Genomic DNA, 12128 nt, shown 5'->3' on the forward strand with positions numbered 1-12128 from the left:
CAATAGCTAGCAATCCAAAACAGTCCAGTGGAGCCTGAGTGGTGGGTGTTGCCTTCTGACACACTTCCGGTGATGTCAGGGGGTGTTGCATATGCAAATAAATTATGCTAATGAGCTCCTGCACCACTTTTTCTATGAAATGACTCCTGCATGTTAGATGACTCAGGGGAGAGGAGGGTCTGGTGCCAAGCACTGACAACAGGAGATTACCAACGTTTGAGTCCAGTGGCGCCTTTTAAGACCAACTAAGTTTAATTCTGGGTATAAGCTTTTGAGTGCATGCATCCTAAAGCGGTGGCTCAAGTGGTTAAGACGCTGAACTGCAGGCTGTGGAAGGTCAGTAGTTCAGCAGTTCGAGACCCGAGTGTGCCGCATGACGGAGTGAGCTCCCATCTCTAGTTCCAGCTCCTGCCAACCTAGCAGTTCGAAAGCAAGAAATTGCAAGTAGATAAATAGGTACCACTTCGGTGGGAAGGTAACAGCCTTCCGTGCGCCTTGGTGTTTAGTCATGCTGGCCACATGACCACGGAAACGTCTTCGGACAGCGCTGGCTCTTCGGCTTTGAAACGGAGATGAGCACCGCAACCCTAGAGTCGGACTCGACTGGCTTTCGAGCAAGGGAGACCTTTACCTTTACCTTTATCCTAAAGCTTACCCCCATAATTAAACTCCTTTGGGGTGTGCTTTGTCGCATGCACACGAAAGCTCATACCCCAGAATTAAACTCTGCGGGTCTTAAAAGGTGCCCCGCTGGACTCAAACGTTGTTCTGCTGCTTCAGGCCAACACAGCCACCCCCACCTGAATAGCTGATTAGTAAACCAAGCCCAGATTTGTGGACGCCACTCACTCTGGGAACTACCAGCATACAATTCCCTATAGGCAGGAGTTTGTCCTTCATCCGGATCTGGATCGTCCAGGCCAGCCTGATGTCGTTGGATCTCAGAAGCTAAACAGGGTCCAGCCCTGGTGAGCCCTTGGATCGGAAACCACCAGGGAAGTCCGGGGTTGCTGCACCCAGGCAGGCAGTGGCAAACCGCCTCCGAGCGTCTGTTGTCTGGAAAAACCCCGGATGGGGTTCCCGTAAGTTGGCTGTGACTTGAGAGCCTTTCACAGGTGCACACACCGGGGCGGCAACTTGTTCAATAAGTTCTGTATTACAACGGGTGGGGGGGACACTGCATTGAGTGGAACCAGGAGAGGGACTTTACAGGACGGGCCACGGAAGAAAGGGAAAGGAACTCTTTGGGTCTCATGATCGGGAAGAGGGTGTGTGTGTGTGTGTTTCCCAGGATCTTTCTTCCTCTCATCTCCGCCGTTGTCTCCGGTGTTTTAGCTGTCTTTCAAAAGATGCCTGGTGTAGCTACTTAACACCAGGGACCCCGTGCCGAAGTCAGGTTTATTTATTCTTATTTATTTACTAGGAAAAAGGCCCGTTGTGGAAATAAATACAACGGCTTCTAGAAAGAGGCTCTGGGCGGGTGCCCCGGCCTTGGACACTCAGGGTCAATTTGCTGTGGCGACCTCAGCAGGGTATAATGACACTGAACCCACCATTTTCTCCAGAGGAACTGATCTCTGCTACCTAAAGAACAGTTGTAATTTTGAGGGATTGCCAGCCCTCGCCTGGAGATTGGCAACGATGGTTCCCCAGAAGGGAATGGTTGGTTTGGAGGGTGGAGTCTATGGCTTTGTACCTGTCCGATGTCCCACGCCTCCTGAAACTTCACCCTCTCCAGGCTCCATCCCTCACATCTCCAGGAATTTCCCACCTGGAGTTGGCAACCCTGTCTCCTTCCCAGCCAATCCTCAACCTACCTTTATTTCCCCCTCACTCTTCAGCTTTCCACCCCCCACACACCTGCAGCCTCTCCCGTGTTCTGAAGCCCTGACTGCTACATCACATTGGCTGTCATACGGGGGACCTCTCAGCAGCATATAAGGATACAGAGCCCACCATTTTCTCCAGGGGAACTGATCTCTGCCATCTGGAAAGCAGTTGTAATTCTGAGTGATCTCCAGCCCTCACCTGGAGATTGGACACATTTTACCTCAGAACAACAAAACTGTTTAGAATGTTAGAGGCAAAAGCCAATCAAGTCGCATATGCAAACGACATCTGTGTTCCGAGGCAGAGGCCAATGAGGCTGCATATGCAAATAACCTCTGTGTTCTGACTGGCTATGGGGGGGAGAGGAAGAGCAAACTGTTTAGAATGTCGGAGGCAGGACTCAGGGAAAGCAGCCAGTGGATAGGGAGACCCTCTGAATGACAGATCAGAGAGCGAACTGATTTTGGAGCGTGTGGAATGTTCTAGAGAAGGGCCACCACCATTCGGCTTTTATTTATAAGGGTGATTTCTTTTATTTATAACCCTAACCCTCCCCGCAAGCGGGCTCAGGGTGGCTCACGTTGCCTGGCACAATGCGCCAAGATTCATATACAGTTAAAACATTTAAAACTTAACATTTAACACTGTTAAAACATTTAAACAATCGACGATTGCCGAATAAAGTGCACTCAGTGATGTCATGCAGGCTCAGGCCATTACAGGCTCCTAGGCGGCTTGGCTCGGTCTCACTGCAGCCAGCCTCCACCACAGATATCAATAGTGGTTGTTGATGGTAATGTGGGTTGCCAACTTCAGCTTGGGAGATTCCTGGAAATTGGGGGGGTGGGCAGTGTTTGGCCATACCGCCCACCCTCCAAAGCACCCATTTCCTCCAGAGGAACAATCCTCTGTTGGTTGGGAATCTGTTGAGATTCCAGGAGATCTCCGGGCTCCAACTGGATGTTGGCAACCCTACGGGAAAGGGGGGCCCCTGGGTAACTGGCAAGATTGCCCTTGGCACAAAGGAGGAAGTTGGGGTTCCCATGCCTTGTAATAGTTTGAAGACAGGATGGTGCGTGGAGTTGTTTTCTGTTGCCCCAGAAGGTCGGGCCAGAACCAACGGGTTAAAATTAAATCAGAAGAGTTTCCAGCTAAACATTAGGAAGAACTTCCTGACTAGCGGTTCCTCCGTGGGACAGGCTTCCTCGGGAGGTGGTGGTGGGCTCTCCTTCTGTGGAGGTTTTCAAACAGAGGCTGGATGGCCATCGGACAGCAATGCGGATTCTGTGAATTTAGGCCGATCATGAGAGGGAGGGCAGGAAGGGTTGCCTCAGTGCTTAGTTCTCACGGCCCTTTCTCACACGCCCAGGGAAATGCCAATCACCACTTTGGGTTCAGGATGCAATTTCTTTCCAGGCCAGTGTGGCCAGAGCTCCTGGAGGGGTTTTTTTTGCCAATATCTGGGTGTGGAGCAGGGGTCGCTGAGGGTGTGGAGGGGGAGATATTTGTGAATTTCTTGCATTGTGCAGGGGGGTGGACTAGATGGCCCCTGGGGGTCCTCTCCAGCTCTATGATTCTCTGAGGATTTTTTAAAGGGGCGCATTACTCCTCCCTCGAGGGGAAGCTGTGCCTGCTAAAATCCGTCCCGCTGTCCAAGTCCTGAAGGCGGACGAGGTCTTCTCCCCCCTCCAGTTTGGTGTCGTGATTAAGTGCGCGGACTCCAATCTGGGAGAGCCGGGTTTGATTCCCCACTGCTCCACTTGCACCTGGCTGGATGACCTTGGGCAAGCCATAGTTCTGGCACAGCTTGCCTTGAAAAAGAGCAGCTTCTGTCAGAGCTCTCTCAGCCCCGCCTGCCTCACCGGGTGTCTGTTGTGGGGAGGGGAAGGGAAAGGAGTTTGTAATCCGCTCTGAGACACCTTTGGGTGGTGAAGGGCCATGGGGTATAAATCCAAACTCTTCTTCTTCTCCTTTGCCTCTGTCCCCCTGGGAAGCAGAGAATCCTCCTGCCTCTGGTTAGTCTCAGGGACATCCTCAAAGACACTGACAAGAAATCGGCACGCCCGTCCTGGCCGGTGGGTAATCCAACCTGGGTGGCTCCGTTTACAAGGCCCGGCTCTCTGTGCCTTGGAGGGCGCTGTGGGTGAAGGAGGGGGGGACACCTCAGACCTGCACAAAGCAGGCGGGGTGGGGTGCAGGTGAGGCCGGGCGCTTCAGTTTCCCAGGATCTTCTTGGCTCAGCAGAGTCAACAGGGCTGCAGGAAGAGGAAATGTCTTTCTGGCTCCCTCCCACTCTGCAGTTTTAGGTGACTGAACTGGAGTAACTTCTTGACTGGGGCCTGGCCGGTGGCCACGGGCTGAGCAGGTGACGTGAGCCGCCCTGGGTATTGTGCTCGGCACCACAGTCCTGGCACGTGGCCTAGGCCGGCCTCAGAGCAACAGAACACTCTGCCCGGGCTGGGCGTGGGAGGTGCTGTGAGTCGCAGCCGACTTCTGGCAACCCCACAGGGTTTGCAAGGCGAGAGATGTTCAGAGGCCATTCGACTTCCTCTGTGTCCGGACCCGGTGTTAGCCAAATTGCTCTATTATTTAATAAAATATTGGGGGATTATGATATTAATACGCAATTGGCATAACTATAGGATCAGACCTGTGTATACCAGAGTCAGAATTCCCAAGAACCCAGGAATAGACGAAGAGAAGAAGAAGAGATTGGATTTAAACCCCACCCTTCACTACACAAGGGAGTCTCAGAGCGGCTTACAAACTCCTTTTCCCTTCCCCTCTCCACAACAGACACCCTTTGAGGTGGGTGGGGCTGAGAGAGCTCGGACAGAAACGGCTCTCGTGCAAGAACTCTTTCTGCAAGTTATCAGAACCACGGCTTGCCCAAGGTCATCCAGCCAGGTGCAAGTGGAGGAGTGCGGAATCGAACCCGGTTCTCCCAGATTAGAGTCTGTGCACTTAACCACTGCACCAAACTGGCTCAGACTGGGTGGCTAAAATAAGGATTTCTTCACTAAATATTCTCACGCACACAAACAATAATTAAACATTCACGCAGACAATACAGACCTAAGGAAGCAGAGGTGGTAGATGGCTAATAGAGGGGATATGGGGTGATACTACCTGTCCAGGTGGGCAGAGGTCCATGAAGAAGGGTCATGACCCAAAACCCAGAGGGGTCCAGGGTTGGCCTGCCAGGTGGCATCAGGGCAGAACACGCATGGTCTGAGGCCACGTGTCCGCTGGGATATACCCACTGGAAGACAATGCAGACCAATAGGTGGCCCTGGGGGGCTGGTCTCAGGTGAGAACAATATATTTCCTGGACCAATGATGAGTGGCCTCAGGATGGGCAAGGGCTAGATGTGACCAATGAGCTTCCGGAGAGGCGGGGTCTGGATTTAACAATAGAAGCCAGAAGTTGGATGACTGTACTGGGGATGTCCATTGCAGAACAATAGAGCGGTCTGGCGTTGCCCCCCATGCCAGACAAAACGAGTGATGCTTCTTAACGTGTGGTAGGGTGAACCTGAATGGCTGGCCATTCACTAGACATGAAGAATTAATGTTTACCTTGATAGGTCTGGCATAGGTGTAAGAATGCAGATATCTTAGACAAATTGTTGGGTGTTACAAGTCAAAACACTTCAGTATTTACAGGGTTATTGATGTTTGTTAAGTCACAGGTTTGTTTGTAACCAATCTGTTTAGACAACAGGATGCCCAGGAACTTTGGAGCTAGTTTGCTAGTCTGATTGGAAACCAAGGTGTCAAGTATTTAGCATTTTATGGTTTCTCTTCCCGTTCTTTGTTCTGACTGAGAAGGAGACGCAATTCTGGCTCTCCCCGTTTTACCTTTTAGCTGTAAGGATGTAGCCATATTAGCTCTTTGTTATTTTCATATCCTGTGTACCTTTTTCCCATGTTAGGTTTATAGTAAACTCTTATATTTTAAACACACCATGGACTCAGTCTCTTAATACTCTGCTGACTTACCCTAAAAAGAATCCCAACACAAATATATGGAGACAGGGATGAGAGGATTATTCCTGACCAGTGTTCCCTCTAAGCTGAGTCAGTGTGAGCTAGCTCACAGTTTTCTAGCCTCCAGCTCACACATTTTTTGTCTTAGCTCAGGAAGGAGGGCTCCGGAGCAAACTAATTTATACGGTTGCCAAGTCGCTCGCTCACAGTTTTGATGCCAGCAGCTCACAAAGTAGAATATTTGCTCACAAGACCCCACAGCTTAGAGGGAACATTGTTCCTGACATGGGTGAAACAGGAGAGGGGGGTGGAAATATGCAACGCACTTCATTCATGACAACAGCACAGGCCAGAGGCTTTGGTCTCTGCCTGCCTGTACATTTGACAGTCAAAAGACTAGCCATTTGGTCAGCAGAAGATGCCCAAGGCAAGGGCAGGGACTTGCCCTTTCTTAGTCCTTTTTGGACTTAGCTCACAGGAGAGAAGAGTGTGGGGGGGAGGGGATTGCTTGCATGGGGAATGCTTGGCCGTGCAGCCGGCCTGAAGGATTCTTTGGCCTGCGTTTTCTCAGCCAAGATGTGGTTCTCCTGGCCTCCCAGCAAAAAGCCACTGTCTAAACCAAGCCTGGCTTCATAGGGCACTGCTTGTGGAGGTTCAGAGGTTGTTTTGGGGTGTCTCTCTCTTGGGAAAGACCACCCCAGGTTCGGTGCTGAGAAGGCTGGCAACGCCAGGACTTCCTTGCTGGTCCCCCATCCAAGTATGAGCCAGGGCCGACCCTGCTTGGCTTCCGCGATCTGATGAGAACATTGGCGTCTCTTATGTTCTTATGTCAGGGCAAGAGACATACAGAGGTGATTTGCCATTGCTTGATTCTGTGTAGCGACCCTGGGCTTGGTGGTCTCCCATCCAAGTACTGACTAGGGATGACCTCGCTTAGTTTCCAAGATGTGACGCGATTTGGGCTTGCCTCGGCCATGCAGGTCGGGGCCACCTCTGCCCAGGCCTGTAGCTACAGTGGGGGCATGTGGGGCCCCCGCCCCCTTAATTTAAAGCCCTGCCCCCTCAAACAGGCATGCCACAGACCTTGTTTTTGAGGACAGACACCCACACCCACACCCACTGCATGCTGCTGATGGCGGTGGGCTTCCCTCTCCCTCTGGAATTTTTTTGGGGGGGCATCATGGGACATGGGGAAAGACAGCTCCAAGGGCATTTAAATACCTTTTGAGGTCCCTTCCACAGGGCAAGGAAGCCTCAAAGGCACTCAGGAGTGGGACTGCCGACAACCCCCCTTCCTGCTGGCCCAGGCCTGCTGTATAAGAAGTGCTGAAAGTATCACTCTTGAGTGCCCTTCTCTGCTTTCTTGCCCTATGGAAGTGAACTGGAGAGTCCTTCTGAAGGCAATGAGCTGGTTCCCCCCCCCCCAGGAACTGACGCGCTCGCTGCCCTGTCCCTTGAAAGAGAGGGCTTAGGAACAGGCTCCGAGCCTCCCCCTGCAGAGACGGGCGTTCAGACTGATTTAATTTTAACTGCCCCCTTAAACATGTACATGCCCCCTGAACAAAACAAATCCTGGCTCCGTGCCTGCCTCTGCCTTTGTATGTACAGGAACGAGGAATGTTGGGGCAGACAAAAGTGTCGGGTATTACAAGTTGAAAACACTCAGTATATCAGGGGTTAAATGTTTGTTTATGTTACTCACAGAAAGTCACATGTTTCTCATGTAACCAATGTTCTTTAGCTGTAGAAAGCCCGGGAATTTTCTCCCTGATCTAGGAATTTAATTGGGACTAAAGTGTCAAGGTATATTACCATTTTATGGTTTCTTTTCCCGTATTTGTTTCTGAAGAAGAAGAAGAAGAAGAGCAGCCATAATCTCTCTCTTCCAGTTTTGTCTTTGTAGAGTAAGGATGTAGCCGATGATGCTCTGTTGTTATTTTCATCCCAGTTACCCTTCCCCATGTTAGTAAAAACTTTATATTTTAATCACACATGGACTCTCAGTCTGAATTATTTTACTCTGGCTCTGCTAGACTATATTATCTCTGCTAAATACAATTTTTTTCAATATCTCACTATCACCCAACAAAAAGGCACTCCTCGTGTCTCACTCACCCCACTTAAAAAGGTCAGGTGGGACCCCACCCCACCCCACCGCCACTCTTCATGGTAGACTGGGCATCACACTCCCTTGCACATGCGGAACACACGAAGCCGACTTCAACGGAATCAGACCCTTGGTCTATCGGACTGACAACTGCTCTCCCGAGGTCTTTCCCATCACCTACTGGCCTGGTCCTTTTAACTGGAGAGGCTGGGGGCTTGAACCTGGGACCTTCTACGTGCCCAGAAGACCCTCACTGAGCCTCTAAGCTGAGTTAGTGTGAGCTAGCTGACAGTCTTTTAGCCTCCAGCTCACACATTTTTGTCTCCGCTCCGGAAGGATGTGGCTCCAGAGCAAACTAATTTAGGCAGTAGCCCAAAATCGCTCGCTCAGAACTTTAATGCCAGTGGCTCACAGAGTAGAGTTTTTGCTCACAAGACTCCACGGCTTAGAGGGAACATTGGCCACGGCCCCTTCCCAAAGAGCAAGGCGGGCGGGGAACACCATTGATCGAAAAGGAGAATTCAGAGCAGTTGTAACAGCGTTCTGTGCGCCTTGGTGTTTAGTCATGCCGGCCACATGACCACGGAAACGTCTTCAGACAGCGCTGCCTCTTCGGCTTTGAAACGGAGATGAGCACCGCAACCCTAGAGTCGGACTCGACTGGCTTTCGAGCAAGGGAACCTTTACCTGTCCAGGCTGGGACCAGTGCGGCCATAAAATGGGGGGTTTGAAATCGCATGGGGGGGGGAGTTGGCTGCCCTGTGCTCGAAGAGGGCGGGAGCAGCCAGGAAGGTGAGAACACAGCAGATCCTGCACATCACCGCACACATTCTGCGTGAGAGCCAGTGTTCCCTCTAAGCAGAGTTAGTGTGAGCTAGCTCACAGTCTTTTAGCCTCCGGCTCACACATTTTTGTCTCCGCTCAGGAAGGAGGGCTCCAGAGCCAGCTAATTTATTTGCAGCAGCCCAATCACTCGCTCACCCCTTTAATGCCAGGAGCTCGCAAAGTAGAATTTTCGCTCACAGGACTCCACAGCTTAGAGGGAGCCTTGGCCAGGGCCGCCTTGAATGGCCACCACCCCCTTGTCTGGTATCTTCTCGGCTGGTTCTGACAGAGACCCTGTAAAACTCTTCTTCCAGTGGACTCTGGAACCACTGCCAAGAAAGTTTGGGGACAATAATTGGTGGCCTTCACGGAGCACTCACTAAGGATATGTGCGTGGTGGTGGGGGGTCCTTCATTCCCTACGCTTCGGTTAGCCCACCGAGAAACGACAAGAGACGGTCTGTCAAAGTCGAAAATCAGCCAATTTTTTTATTGTAAACAAATAAAGCTCCAGCTCAGCATAGATATTCAGTTCCATATTAGTAGAAATTGTTGTCAGTACACAAAATATGGAAATATTAGAAGTGGAGAACTAAGCCAAAACAAAACCCTATGCACAATTCCAAGAGCATCAGAGCACAGACAATTCACAGATTAATCTTCACGGTCTTCGTCATTCATACATTGATTTCCGGGGTTTTGGGGGGGGGGTCAGGAACCCCCGTCGCTGGCTGCAATCTGATTGTTTGCTATTGTGGTTGCTACTTGAAGAAGGCTCGAAATCACTGGTCAGTCTGGCACTAACCAGTTAAACCAGAAGAACTGCAGAGCACGCCAGTTTAGTCCCAAAAACGGCTTCCGTCGCAGCACACCTGATGTCACCTGGCTTGCTTTTCAGGCCACACAATTAGTTGTGTGAGCACTCCCTTTTAAGGCTGGAGGCTAACACACGAAGCGATGGAGGCACAGGAGACCAGAAAAGTCTCACCTGTGGCGTTCATGGCAAAGCAGCAGCTAGAGTAGATTCCCGCTGGTCTCCAGTCTGTGACACTGGTTCTTATCAACCCCAACTGTTCATTCCAAGTCACACAGCAATACACACACACACATACACGCCCCAACCAACCAAGAATGCATCTTGGAGCTAATCTGTTCCACACACAACAGGAAAGAAACTACAGCTGTTTTCAAGCGATACAACTATTCCTTAACTTATCAGAAAAATCAACTCTGTATGTTCAAAACAAAAAAACAGCTTTACCCACAAGTGAATGCAGGCAAATAATTAATATATAAAACACCCCTGAAAAGTCTTCTTTAAAAACAATAATTTAGCACAGCTGAAAATAAAATACTGCAGAGAAGTCAGTTGATACTCCTATGTCTGTTCAAGAAAATCTTAAGGCACCCCAAAGCATTTGCTCGTTTGCCCCACCGACTGCCTTAGAACATCCCGCGGGGGGCAGTTTGGTTACTTCAGAGACGGACAGCTCCGGCACAGAGAAAGGCAACTTTTGCTGGCCCTGATTTCTCCCCGGAACTCTGCGGCGCAGGGTTCGGTTTTCGCCAGCCTGACATTATTATGAGAGAGGCAAAAAAACTAGAACTGAGCTGAAACCGGTGGAGGGGCACGAATTGCGACAAATTTTGCTTTTGACAAATCACGGCCCCTTGTTTTGGCCGCAAAGGCTGCTGCGCGGAGGGGGAAAGTTCTCCCATTCGGGGGCAGCACTGCGCTCCCTTCTCACGCGCCCAAATGTGACGGACTCATGCGACAATCGCCCTAGCAGTTAGCAAGAACAAATTCTCCTAACTGGGTGGGTGGGGGGACGACACCAAGGAAGCCACTGAGGGGGTCAGCAAACAGAAACTTAACAGACCCACAGAAACCAGCGGATTCCTTTGGAGAATGTTTTGGGACTCCCCGGACCCCCTGCCTCCCGGTTTAAATGTTTTTTGCTGGGCTCAGCTCTCCAAAGAAGCCGAACCGCAGCTCAGCTGAGCGTGTCTTCATGCAGAGCAATCCACGCATTCCACCCAAATGCCTTCTGAATCCTGGGCGGCCTGTACCAAACGCAACAGTAATTGGAGGGGGGGGGGGAGAAACGTTGTATGACGGTTCCAAAGCTGCGTCGGTGGGAGTCCAGCCTGTTTCCTCCACAGCACAGGTAGGCAGCCAAGAGCCCCTCCCTCCAGCTCACCCAATCCTGTACTCCTCCAAACGCCCCTTCGCCACATTCCCATTTTGCTTTTTAGGTGCGCGCCCCAGAAGTCAGAGGGACTCAGCCTCAAAGGGTGACGTCTCTAGAGGCAGCCAAGCTGGAAAGGGAAAGCGTTCAGGGCGTGTGCAGGACAGGTAAGCCTGCTTCGGGCGGTGGCCCTCCAGAAGGCGAGCCGGTCCAGCCAAAAGGCTGCGGGGCGGAGGCACTTCCCTGGTGCTGAGCACTCAGAATGGCGAAGGGCCCCAGGCGGCTTGTTATGCTCGGCTTTCAAGAGTGCACGGGAGGGGGGGGAGGTGTAATCCAAACCTAAGAGCCCTCCCAGGTCAGGTCAGTCTGTCTGGACCAGAATCCTGTGCCCAGCCCAGATGTTTCTGGGAAAGGCCTCAAACAGAGCACGAAGACCGCTCTCCACACACACCTGGGATTCAGGAGCACAGCAGTCATTTCTCTTCCCCCTTTTAGACCCAACAAAGCACATGGCTTCTAGTGGCAATGAGTTCCTCAAGTTACACCTGCGTTATGCAAGTACGCACGCTCTGGTGAGAAATTATTTCCAGAGCCAGAAAGCAAAAATCCCCCTCCCCCAATCAAAATGATGTTCTCTATCAACTAAGAAGTCTTTTTGTTTGTTTTTTCGGGAATGTGCTTCCCGGAAACTGTATCGGGGGGCCCTTTCCTACATGCCTGTATCTGGGTGGATGCTGCTCCCGTCAACCTAACCCAGCCATGGCCTTTGTAGCTGGAAGAGCAGAAATAGCTGGTGCAATCAGACGCGCTTTGGCCAGTCACCCAGCTCTCGTGCGGGCATTTCCACCACACGCTGCAAATCACAAGGAGGAAAAGGAAGGAACGGCAGTACCAACGGACAAGCTGACGCCACCGTATGGCACACCGCTGACTTTGAGGGCACGGGACTGGAGCTCTGCTGCCCCTCAGCTGGCATCTCCTTTGTTCCTGCCTGCATTTTGCTTTCGGTGGAATTGGGATTTTCAAATAGCTGAGCCTTAATATCAGCCCCGCACAGTGGGAAAGCATCTCAACGGGAACCTCTTGCCCTCTGGGGGCCCTCCGACACACACACCCCCACTAGCTGGTCCTCGGTGGGATCAGGCTGAACCTTCGCCGTGGCTTACTGAACCGGACGCACTCAGCTCC

This window comes from Gekko japonicus, unplaced genomic scaffold (assembly GCF_001447785.1).
Source record: "Gekko japonicus isolate JY-2015 unplaced genomic scaffold, Gekko_japonicus_V1.1 scaffold1909, whole genome shotgun sequence".
NCBI lineage: Eukaryota > Metazoa > Chordata > Lepidosauria > Squamata > Gekkonidae > Gekko > Gekko japonicus.